The sequence below is a fragment of the Zootoca vivipara genome, chromosome 2 (assembly GCF_963506605.1).
Source record: "Zootoca vivipara chromosome 2, rZooViv1.1, whole genome shotgun sequence".
Taxonomy (NCBI): Eukaryota; Metazoa; Chordata; class Lepidosauria; order Squamata; family Lacertidae; genus Zootoca; species Zootoca vivipara.
Window position 1 is genome coordinate 16,057,643 of NC_083277.1, and position 10,824 is coordinate 16,068,466.

The 10,824-nt window shown below is 47.3% G+C and overlaps 1 protein-coding gene across 2 annotated transcripts in view; it reads right to left on the reverse strand.

Annotated features, from left to right (window-relative positions):
• The window catches only part of LOC118081069 (C-type lectin domain family 2 member D), a 57,782-nt gene extending 47,478 nt beyond the window's left edge, over positions 1 to 10,304 (reverse strand). For both annotated transcript variants that reach the window (XM_035107216.2, XM_060271208.1), the window contains exon 1: positions 10,151 to 10,304. The gene's annotated coding sequence lies outside the window, so the exon portion shown is untranslated. The remainder of the gene's footprint in view (positions 1 to 10,150) is intronic.
• Positions 10,305 to 10,824: the final 520 nt, after the last annotated feature.

The window sequence follows — 10,824 nt, forward strand, 5'->3', positions numbered from 1 at the left end:
TAATTGTATAAAGATTGATATTTAATAAAATTATTTTTTTTAAATGTAGACATGTATTTTAATCTGCTTTTTAGCATATGGTCCATTTGTAATTATTTTTAAATATTTTAAATAGTTGCATGTAACTTCTTTTACTGATAAAATGAAAACAGTTATAATAAATGTGCAATGGAATACAGTTTTTCATAACAAAACAGTTTCTTATTAGAGCAACAGCATAATAAAGGAAGAGAAAATTAGCAGCCCGTATATTAATATTAATGTTTTGGACTGTTGGTAGATCTTTGTGCTCTATAAAACTGTTATATTCCCTATTAAAGCTATTTACGGCTTTATACGTATCATACTTTTAAAGCAAACACATTCCAAGAATTCTGGGAGCTTTACCTTACCCCAAAAGAGCTATAACTCCCAGCATCCTGACAAGCTGGAACGTGTCCAGAGGAGGGCAACCAAAATGGTCAAAGGCCTGGAAACAATGCCTTATGAGGAACGGATTAGGGAGCTGGGTATGTTTAGCCTGGAGAAGAGAAGGTTAAGGGGTGATATGATAGCCATGTTCAAATATATAAAAGGATGTCCTATAGAGGAGGGAGAAAGGTTGTTTTCTGCTGCTCCAGAGAAGCGGACACGGAGCAATGGATTCAAGCTACAAGAAAGAAGATTCCACCTAAACATTAGGAAGAACTTCCTGACAGTAAGAGCTGTTCGGCAGTGGAATTTGCTGCCAAGGAGTGTGGTGGAGTCTCCTTCTTTGGAGGTCTTTAAGCAGAGGCTTGACAGGCATATGTCAATAATGCTTTGATGGTGTTTCCTGCTTGGCAGGGGGTTGGACTGGATGGCCCTTGTGGTCTCTTCCAACTCTATGATTCTATGATTCTAAGTGTATCCCAAACTCTATATTTTAACTGGAAAGGTTGGGGATCGTCTTATATGCCGGAATGGGTGTATATTCAGAGTGAAGCATCTCTTCAATGCTGGACAGGAGAGAGATATATTTTTTTCCAACTTACTGCCGTGTAAACAAGTGTCTTGCAGCAAATGCTACTTTCTCTTGTTCTAAATAGAGCAAAATGTAGAATAAGATGGGCAGAAGGAGGCTCTGGCTGCAGGTGCATTTGTTAAAACTAGGGTATTGTAGAGACCAGCTGATTACTCCCATGGAGTTAACTTCAGGCAATGAAGACTTCCTCACATTGTGAGGGGAAGCTTTTCTAGCATTGATGCATAATCAGTGTAGGGAGGGTTGCAGCGCGGGACTGATCCGCGCTGGCATAACACCATGGGAGACGCCAGCAGGGCCTTGGTGCTCTCCCTGGTCAGTCTGCCGGGTGTCTCAACCCTCCGGTGCAGCCAGCTGTCGATCTAGACCAGGCATCTCCAGACTTTGGCCCTCCAGATGTTTTGGACTACAATTCCCATCATCCCTGGCCACTGGTCCTGTTAGCTAGGGATCATGGGAGTTGTAGGCCAAAACATCTAGACCCTGTGAGTCTAGATACGCTATAGCAGAGCCCATGCAGCGTACACGTCGACAGCGAATGTGTGTGAGAGATGTCTTGGCATATTTACAAGCTTTATTCAGAGTATCTCAGAAGAGAGACCAGCATGTCTCTTCCTTCTTCATCAGCAAAGAAAGCAATAAGCAATAAGCACAACAGAAGTGGACAGACATGTGCCATAACAACAGCTACATGCCTGTACCTTAAGGTGGAACTGAATTCCAACACTGCACACGGGAATGCGAGAGCTGATCTTTCTCTGGCATATCAGACTGTTTAATGCAATTAAACATGCGCCCTTGGTTGTTTTCAGATGTTTCGCAATTTGCTTTGCAAGAATGGGAGAGCCCAGCTTGTTCAAACAGCCATGTCTACAGAGCGGTCAGTGCATGATTAATGCTGAAACCAGCAGCCATCACTGGGGGGAACTGTTCTAAAATTAAGAAAAAAATATGCATTCTAATATTTGGAAGGAAACTGGAGTGAAGGAATCTTCCCCACTTCCCCCCACCAAAAATAAAAATAAAAAAAAATGACAAAAGGCTCACAAAGTGGAGTCTAGGCTTAGGCTGAGTGCACACCATACATTTAAAGCACCTAGAAAAAGCAGCACCCAGGAGGCTGCAGTTTGTTAAGGATCATTGCTCCGTGTCTGCTTCTCTGGAGCAGCAGAAAACAATCTTTCTCCCTCCTCCATATGACATCCTTTCATATATTTGAACATGGCTATCATATCACCCCTTAACCTTCTCTTCTCCAGGCTAAACATACCCAGCTTGCCGTATAAGAAATACGACCCAGTGTATAAGACGACCCCCAACTTTTGATAAGATTTTCCTGGGTTAAAAAGTAGTCTCATACGCAGGAATATACAGTAGTTGAAATACGAAACACCCACCCACCCCACCCACAGAAGGCAGTAATCACCACTAACTTGGATGGCTTTAAGGAGGACTGGCCACATGACTCAGAAAGCGGACTCTCTCAGCCTGAAAGCGGAGATGAGCGCTGCAACCCCATAGTCGCCTTTGACTGGACTTAACTGTCCAGGAGTCCTTTACCTTTTATGTCTCCACTTGGCTGCTTCAATCCACAGAATTGGCAATTTTACAGATGCCACATATCTCCTCATAAAAGACCCTATCAATTATTCTCTTCACATTTATGAGCAGAGGAAGAAATCCCATGTAAGAGGGTCCAGCTATTATTTTCAGATAAGATTAGCTTATTAAGCCATACCATATATGACATTTTTAAAATTCATGTAATGATTACACTAACACATGCATTGGCAAAAACCTAAAAACCCACGAAAAGCATTTGTACTGCAGAAGATTTTTTTAAATGTTTATGTACCTAGATTATTGAAAGTAAATAAAAAATATACCCCAAAAAGTGTCAGGCATTTGCTTCAATTGCATGTTTGTTTTTCTCCTCTAAAATCAATTTAGCTTTTCATTATCTAAAACACATTTTTTGCTCTAAATTAAAAGAATAAAATATTCCAACCGTTAAACGAATAATTATTTCACTTGATCCAGAGCTCAGTCCTGAAACTGTGAGATAGTAATCTCTGCTCATGTACAGAGAGTATATCACAGCAATCACAACCTGCCTCCTATGTCCAAAATGAAGGAGAATATATTCCAAGATTGGGGACGGATGTGGAGTCAGTGTGATATCTAAATACAGGTAGGCACAAATTTCAAACTTCTCATGTATACATAACTGCATACATACATCATTTGATTTGTAGCACCCCATACGTAAATCATAATATAAAATATCAAAGTAAAATAAAATGAAAATACAAAGAAATAGCATCACTACCAGCAAAAACCCCTGTCCCCAACCAGGGGCGTACCCAGGATCAAAACTAGGGGGGGGGGCAAGCCATGGTCGTTCAGGGGAGGGGCCAAGGCATGGGAGGGGAGGGGCCACGAAGTGGGAGTGTGGGTGGGGCTACGGAGCCCAGGTGAAACTGACTCCGGGAAGAAGTTTCATCCTGGGCGCCGCTCCGGGGGAGAGCGTGCGTGTGCGACGGTTTCTGTTCCCGAATGCCTTGGGCGTGCAGAGCCCCGGCAGGGCTGGGAAGGAGATAAGCTTGGCGAGGTGGAGCATGGCTGGATGGAGGAGGAAGCAGGGGCGGCAGCAGCGAGAGCCGTGTGTGCTGGGCCCGTGGAGGTGATCCATGAGGAGATCATCATGGCCAAAGAGCTGAGCCAAGCCAAGGTGCTGGACTTCCTCTGCCAGGCTGGGGGGAACATAGCCAATGCCACCTTGCTGAGCCACTTCAGGACCCCGATGCGGGACCCCGATGCAGGGCCGTCTTAAGCATATCTGACACCGTGGTGCAAAGATCCCTCCAGTGCCCCCCCTCCAATTCCCAGAGTTGTCAACCTTTTGGCTGGTGGGGTGGCATGATGCGGGCCCAGGACTCCGTGATGCAGGGGACAATAACCAGAGGCGTAGTAAGGTCAGGTGCAGGGCCATCTTCAACATATCCAGTGCTGGGGTGAAAAGATCCCTTCTGCCCCTCCCTCCATTTCCCACATCATACATTCAACACACATTTAAAGCACATGATTTCCCTCATAGAATCCTGGAAACTGTAGCTTTCCACTCACAGAGCTACAGTTCCCAGGATTATCTAGAAGAAGTCACGTGCTTTAAATGTGTGGTCAAGTCTAGAACTGGTCTCAGTGGCTGAACATCTGCTTGACATGCAGAAGGTCCCTCGTTCAGTCCCTGGCATCTCCAGGTATGCTGGGATAGGACCATGTAAAAATCCCAGAGGGCTGTTGTCAGTCAGTGTAGACACTATGGAGCTAGGTAGGCCAGTGATCCAACTCTGATTAAGTTATCCCTCTATAAAAGTAATGTTTCATTTCCTCAGATCATGTGTCCCCTGTTAAACTGACATTGTGGAGGAGGTTGTCCCATATAATGGACGGGGGAGGGGGGAAAAATAGGATTAAGCAAATCTGAGAGGCAGGGAAGTATAGCAGTTAAGAATGTTGGACTAGGACCTGAGACCCAGGTTCAAATCCCCACTCAGCCAAGAGGCTCATTGCATGACCTTGGACCAGTTGTTCTCTCTCAGGCTTGCCTACCTTGCAAAGTTGTTACAAAGATGAAATGAAAAGCGTGTTTACTGCCTTGGACACCTTGGGGGAAATGGAGGGGTATAAATGTAGTAAATAAAGAAAATAAATAAGTACTGTATTACTGAAAAGGTGTCTTTTTCCAAAGCAAACCATTAGTCCATCTAGCTCAGTACTGCCTACACTGACTAGCAGCACCTCTCCAGGGATTCAGGCAGGGGAGATTCCTAGCTGTACATGCAGATGCCAGGGAGGAAAACTCGGGTGCAAGGTGTTCTAACCACTGAACTATGACCTTCCCCTTAAGACATAGATACATTGGAAGCCACATTATGCGAAATCAAACTCTTGGTCCATCTAGCTCAGTATTGCCCACACTGACTGGCAGTGGCTCTTCAGGAGTCTCTCCCAGCCCTACCTGGAGATGCCAAGGATTGAACTTGGGACCTTCTGCTTCAAAGCAGATGCTCTGCCACAGAGCTATGACTCTGCCCCCAGCTTTATTTGCAGATTAAATAAATAACTGGAATGTTGGGAATTAGAAAAAAATGAAACACCCCCTTATTCCTAGCCTAGCTGCTGATCGGGGCCACTCCAGCCATCCTTAGGGCCATTTGCCCCTCTACCTGCCTAACCCAATTCCCCCTTCCCTACCTGGCTGACTTGGGAGTGGGTTCCACTCTGCCTAGGGGGGACGGGACAGAGGTTGGCACCCTCTTCCAGCAGAGCCAAGCTTGCGCATCTAGTCTTCCCTAGTTTCCCACCTGGCATTGGCTTGGGCTGGGAGAGATGAGATGGATCTTTACTTCCCTCCTCCCCTCCCTCTGATTCCAGGTTGTTGGGAGGGGGGTGTTTTCCCCAATGCATAGCCTTTTTAACCCTTTCCTGGCATTCTTGGAAAGGGATGGCCAGGAGGAAAGGTGCCTTTTCACTGAGCAGTCTGGAAGGCAGAGAAAGAGGGGGGAGATGGGGAGGAAACTCACATAGGTCCTCAAAGCAACCCTCCCATGGGGTGCCCTCCTTGCACCTCATGGATGCCCATGGCCAGATACCCCCCCCCACACACCAAGCAGGACAGCAGCAATAGGAGAAAATGCGCCCCTTTTGGGGTTTCAGTTTGCAAATTTATTCCAGTTCGCTTCACGCTTGTTTCAAATTTGGAGGTGGCTCAGGAAGGACAGAATCTGAAGCTCTGACTGTAGCCCACATAACTGGGTGGTGTGTGGGTTTTTTTGGGGGGGGGCAAGGATTTTACTCGTTTTTGACAAATCAAGGCTGCAATTCTAATCCCACTTCCCCATTGGATACAATCGGGCTTACTTCTGAGTAGGCACTGATCGCACTGCACTACAGGGGGGATATTGCTATCATGTTGAACCACTGATGTTTCAAAAGCAAAACAAAAAGCCAAAGGGATCTGTTTACATTGATCTCTGTGATTATATGACATCCTCCTGTTCCTGATCTTTCCCAAAGTTGCGGGGGGGGGGGGGTGGGGGCTCAGCCAGGATCAGACTGTGTAAAGTGAGGGTTCCTTTCCTCTCTGTCAGTGTCTATGCAGCGAAGTGCTTAACTTCATGCAAATGCTGCCTTCTCTCTCCCCACCCCACCCCACTCATTTTGGCTCAGAATCCCGCTCCCTCCAGGATCGTTTTATCATTTCCATTGAGGAAATAGAGAGAGAGAGAGAGAGAGAGAGAGAGAGAGGGAGGGAGGGAGGGAGAGAAAAGAAAAGAAAGCTGGGGAGGGGGGAGGGGGAGCCGTTTTGCCATGAGGCTTCGTCAACTTCCAACTCCGTGGCCACCATGAAGCAGGATGATTTAATATATTTTTTGCTTCTGGGGGGCAGCTGCCCCTCCCTGCCCCATGCTGGGTACAACCATGTCCCCAACAAAAACCTCTGAGCAATACCCCAGCCCAAGAGTCTGCTCGGCAACACCAGCTTTTGTAGATGCCATCAGCCTCACCTTCCCAGGCCATGTGGAAAAGGACTTGCAAGGCAGGGAGCAAATCTTCCAGGCCTCACAGCTTAAGATTTTATAAATCCACTGACAGGCTCACAAGCAAGGAAGAAAAATAGCAACAGCATGTACTTCTGTTCTGCCTTCAAGATATTCTGAGCTCAAGCTAAGAGAAGGGTTGTTGGAAGTAGATCCGACACTCTTTTTTTCAGGGAATACTCTGGAAAATACTTTGGAATTGCTTGTGGCTCAAACTGAGCTGCCCAGTGCCACCCAGCAGCTCCTGTGGCTTACAATGAGTGAGTGCAGGGCAGTAACTAATTAATTAATACAGTTTGTTGCTACATAAGCCATTCACCATTTCCCCTCCAAATGCAATTCACAAAACAAATACAAAAGAAGACACAAACTATGTCCACCCTTGCTTAGTCGTCGTTCAAAATCCAGGTTTTTGTGCCCATGAAAATCGTCATAGTTATTCCAGCAGCGTATCAAATACTCATGGAGGTGGTGACACAAAGGAGGGCAAAACTTACCTAAGGGAAAAGGGGTGTTAGTTTGTGTTCTAGTGTCACACAAAAGAGGGCAATATAAGGCAAACCTAGAGTGCCTCAAAGTTGCCTTGGTGTTAAGGCAAACTGTTACAGTGGGAATCCGAGCTGAGGGAGGTCCCAAATTCTCGGAGGAGGAGGAGTGGGAAATCCTCTTGGGAGGGCGATAATCCCTGCACTAATGCAAAAATATAGTTGTATATTTTTTATGATATGATCATTAAACAAAGATTATTTCCATACTAATAAAAAAAATCAAAATTTCCCACATGGAATTAATAAAACAATTATTAACTTTTTATAACTATAATTTATAGTTGATTACATTTGCATACTTAAGTTATTTTGATAAGTAAATAAATGTGAAAATTATTGTTGAATGCATGAGATGCCTGCAACTATGGTTTAAACCTGCGATCTATTTGCAAATGTTATGTCTCCTAAACTTTACGCCCAGTATTTGGGACACCTTTGTTACGCTACTGGGAGACAGAAGCAGAGGATTTGGAATGAGGAACCTATACTGAAAGGGATGTGGGTAGCGCTGTGGGTTAAACCACAGAGCCTAGGGCTTGCCGATCAGAAGGTCGGCAGTTCGAATCCCTGTGACGGGGTGATCCCCCGTTGCTCGGTCCCAGCTCCTGCCAACCTTGCAGTTCGAAAGCACATCAAAGTGCAAGTAGACAAATAGGGACTGCTCCGGCAGGAAGGTAAATGGCGTTTCCGTGCGCTGCTCTGGTTCACCAGAAGCGGCTTAGTCATGCTGGTCACATGACCCGGAAGCTGTACGGCGGCTCCCTTGGCCAGTAAAGCGAGATGAGTGCCACAACCCCAGAGTTGGTCATGACTGGACCTATGCCGAGTCCCAGTTCTAACTAAATCAGGAGATGCACCTCAGAAGAGATGCTAAGGGAAATGGGTGCTTAAGCCCTGCCTGCAAGAAGTCAGGAGTTTGATGTTTGATCTAACACCTAAAGCAGGCTTTCCTTCAGGGGCGTACCCAGGATCAAAACTGGGGGGGAACAAAGTGGGAACGTGGGCGGGGAAAGTGCAGTCGGAGGCGCCAGGGCTCCGCTGACAGCACGCAGCCAGGGCGTTCACTCTGGCCCGCCGGGCTGCCCCTGGTGCACTATGGCCAGCAAACTGCTACCACTGGATCAAATTCATCCGTGTTGTTGAATTAATTAAATTGCATCATTTAAATTAGATTTTGAAGAAATGTGCAATTGATTGATAATGCTTTGAATTTTACTGTGTTGCTGTCTTCCTTAGTGGGATGTGCAAATCACTCTTCTGAATAATGCATTTTTACAGAGTAGGGGGCACTGAGGATGAGTTTATGTAAACAAGAGGGGGTGGCTCAGAAAGGGTTGTGAACCGCTGAGTTAAATGAGGAGAAAGTGGGCTTTAAGATGGAGACAATGAAGTGACCCAGCCAAAATCCACAGTTCCCAGGAACCGTTCAACCATGGACCAGTCTCCCTCTGGAGGTGGTGGACTCTTCTTCCTTGGGGGTTTCTAAGCAGAGGTCGGATGGCCATCTGTCATGGATGCTTCAGCTGCGATTCCTGCATTGAAGGGGGTTGGACTAGATGACCCCTGGGGTTCCCTTCCAAAACCACCATTATATGATTTCATGAATCCTTTCCCTGCTTTGAGTATCCTTTCAGACGGCCCTCTCTGGCCACAGCCCAGCCCACTTTCCCTTCTGGCCAGAGTTCTGTAGTTCAGGGTGCTGGATTGGCTTGTCCCCAACAAGCACAAGGGGCGTTGCAACGGGGGAGGGCGGGCCGCCCTGCACTCCACTCTGCGGGTGGCAGCGCCCCCTGGCACCTCCACCGACGACGGCCGCCGCGGAAAGGCCGCCGATGCTGCTGGCTGCCATCCGCCACTCAACAGTTGCCGGCGGGGCGGGGCCGCGCGCGGAGGCGGAGCTCGCTGGGCTGGGGAAGTGACGGGCTCGCTCTCCCCTCCCTCCCTCCCTCCCTGAGTTGGGCGGAGCAGGGCACCTCTTGCGAGCCGCCCCGTTGCGGTACCAGCTGGGGTAGGAACGCCACTGCAAGCACACCATTGGGTTACATACCCACCACACAGCACCGAAGGAACAATTCCTTCTTTAGAGATAGGGCAAAGTCTCTCTCTACTGGAGAGACTGTAAAGGCCTCTCCAGCACCACAGCTGGTCAGGCCAGTTTTTCCACTTTCTCCCAGTAGCTTCACTCCCAACCTGGCAGTCTCACATTCAGTCCTGGGCTGCCCGCATAGCAGGGTGAAGTGGAAATCAAAAAGAACTTCTGAACAGGCCGCGCAACTTCAGACTGCAGGTGTCTGGCATTTTAAATTATCAATTAGCAACAAAACAAAACCTCGGATTCAGTGTGTTTCCCCGTGCTTGTGCTGTAAAAGACGACCGTGGGAAACAGTCCCGAGGGTGGCAGAAATTTCTTTGTGTGTGTGTGAGAAATAAATACCGTACTGTAAATACAAACACGAAGGTATATAACACGAAGAGAGACTCGAAATGGCGTCGTGACGGTCGTGTGATTCCTGGCAGCTTTGTACTTATGCTAAGGGAATGGGAGGTATTGCCAGAAATCCGAAGGAAAGGAAGGAAAACAAATTCTTTCTCGGCAGCGTCAGCCATTCACGATGGCAGGAGGCCAGCAGAGTCTGGCGCTCCCGCAGCTCTCCTTGCTTCCCTCCGCCTGAGAGCCACCCTTACCCAGCGTTATACGATTTAATAATAAGAACCCGCACATTCTCATGGTTCAGGAACAGTATTTCGGGCGCCCTTTGGCTTCGCTTTGAAAGACACGGAGATCCAAGACTCGAGCAGGTCGCCCCCTTCCCCCTCCGACGAATGCAGAAGACGAATCGGCAGAAGTAGGGGGGACACTTCCCCGTTTGTCCTGTTTCTCCTGCCCCCCCCCTTCAAAAACCAATTATTGTACCTTAACGGTACACACACACACACACACACACACACACACACACACACACACAGGGAAAAAGCGAAATACATACTGCACTTACCCTCATTGCAAGCATTCCACCTAAACTCAGAAGGACGTCGAACTGAAAGCGGAACAGGCCGTTTCAACATCCAAGCACTACGTGGCGCTCTGATCAGGCGCTTGTTTTTTGCTTTGGTTTTTGGCAGCCTTCACAATAGCACCCACTCGAAAGTGTGCCATTGCATATGTGAAGAACGCAGTAGCCTTTCACCCCCCCCCGCCCGCCCCAAATGAATGAATGAAGGAATATTGCATTTCTGGGGGCAGGGAGGGGGAAGGATTTGCTCCAAATTTATTGTTTATTATTTTCATTAATAATCTTTATACAGCATAAGGAACTGAAGAACTTCCTCCCACCCACCCCGCTTTAAAAAATGTGAGCTAGAGACTGTCATTGGTTCGCTTCCCTATAGCTTCAGTTGGTTATAAAGTGTGGTGCTGATAACGCCAAGGTTGTAGGTTATCCCATTACGGAACAGCTGCATCTTCCTGCATCGCAGGGGGTTGGACTAGATGATCCTCAGGGTTCCTTCCAACTCTATTATAATGAAATCTGGGCGCACACACGCGTCCCTCTCCGTTTCCTTTACACCCACGTGCTTAGATGCTCGCCAAGCCAGAAAACGATTTCATAGATCTAATGAAGTGGATTGTTGCACGTGAACCTGACCACAACGCTTCGGTTTTAAACTG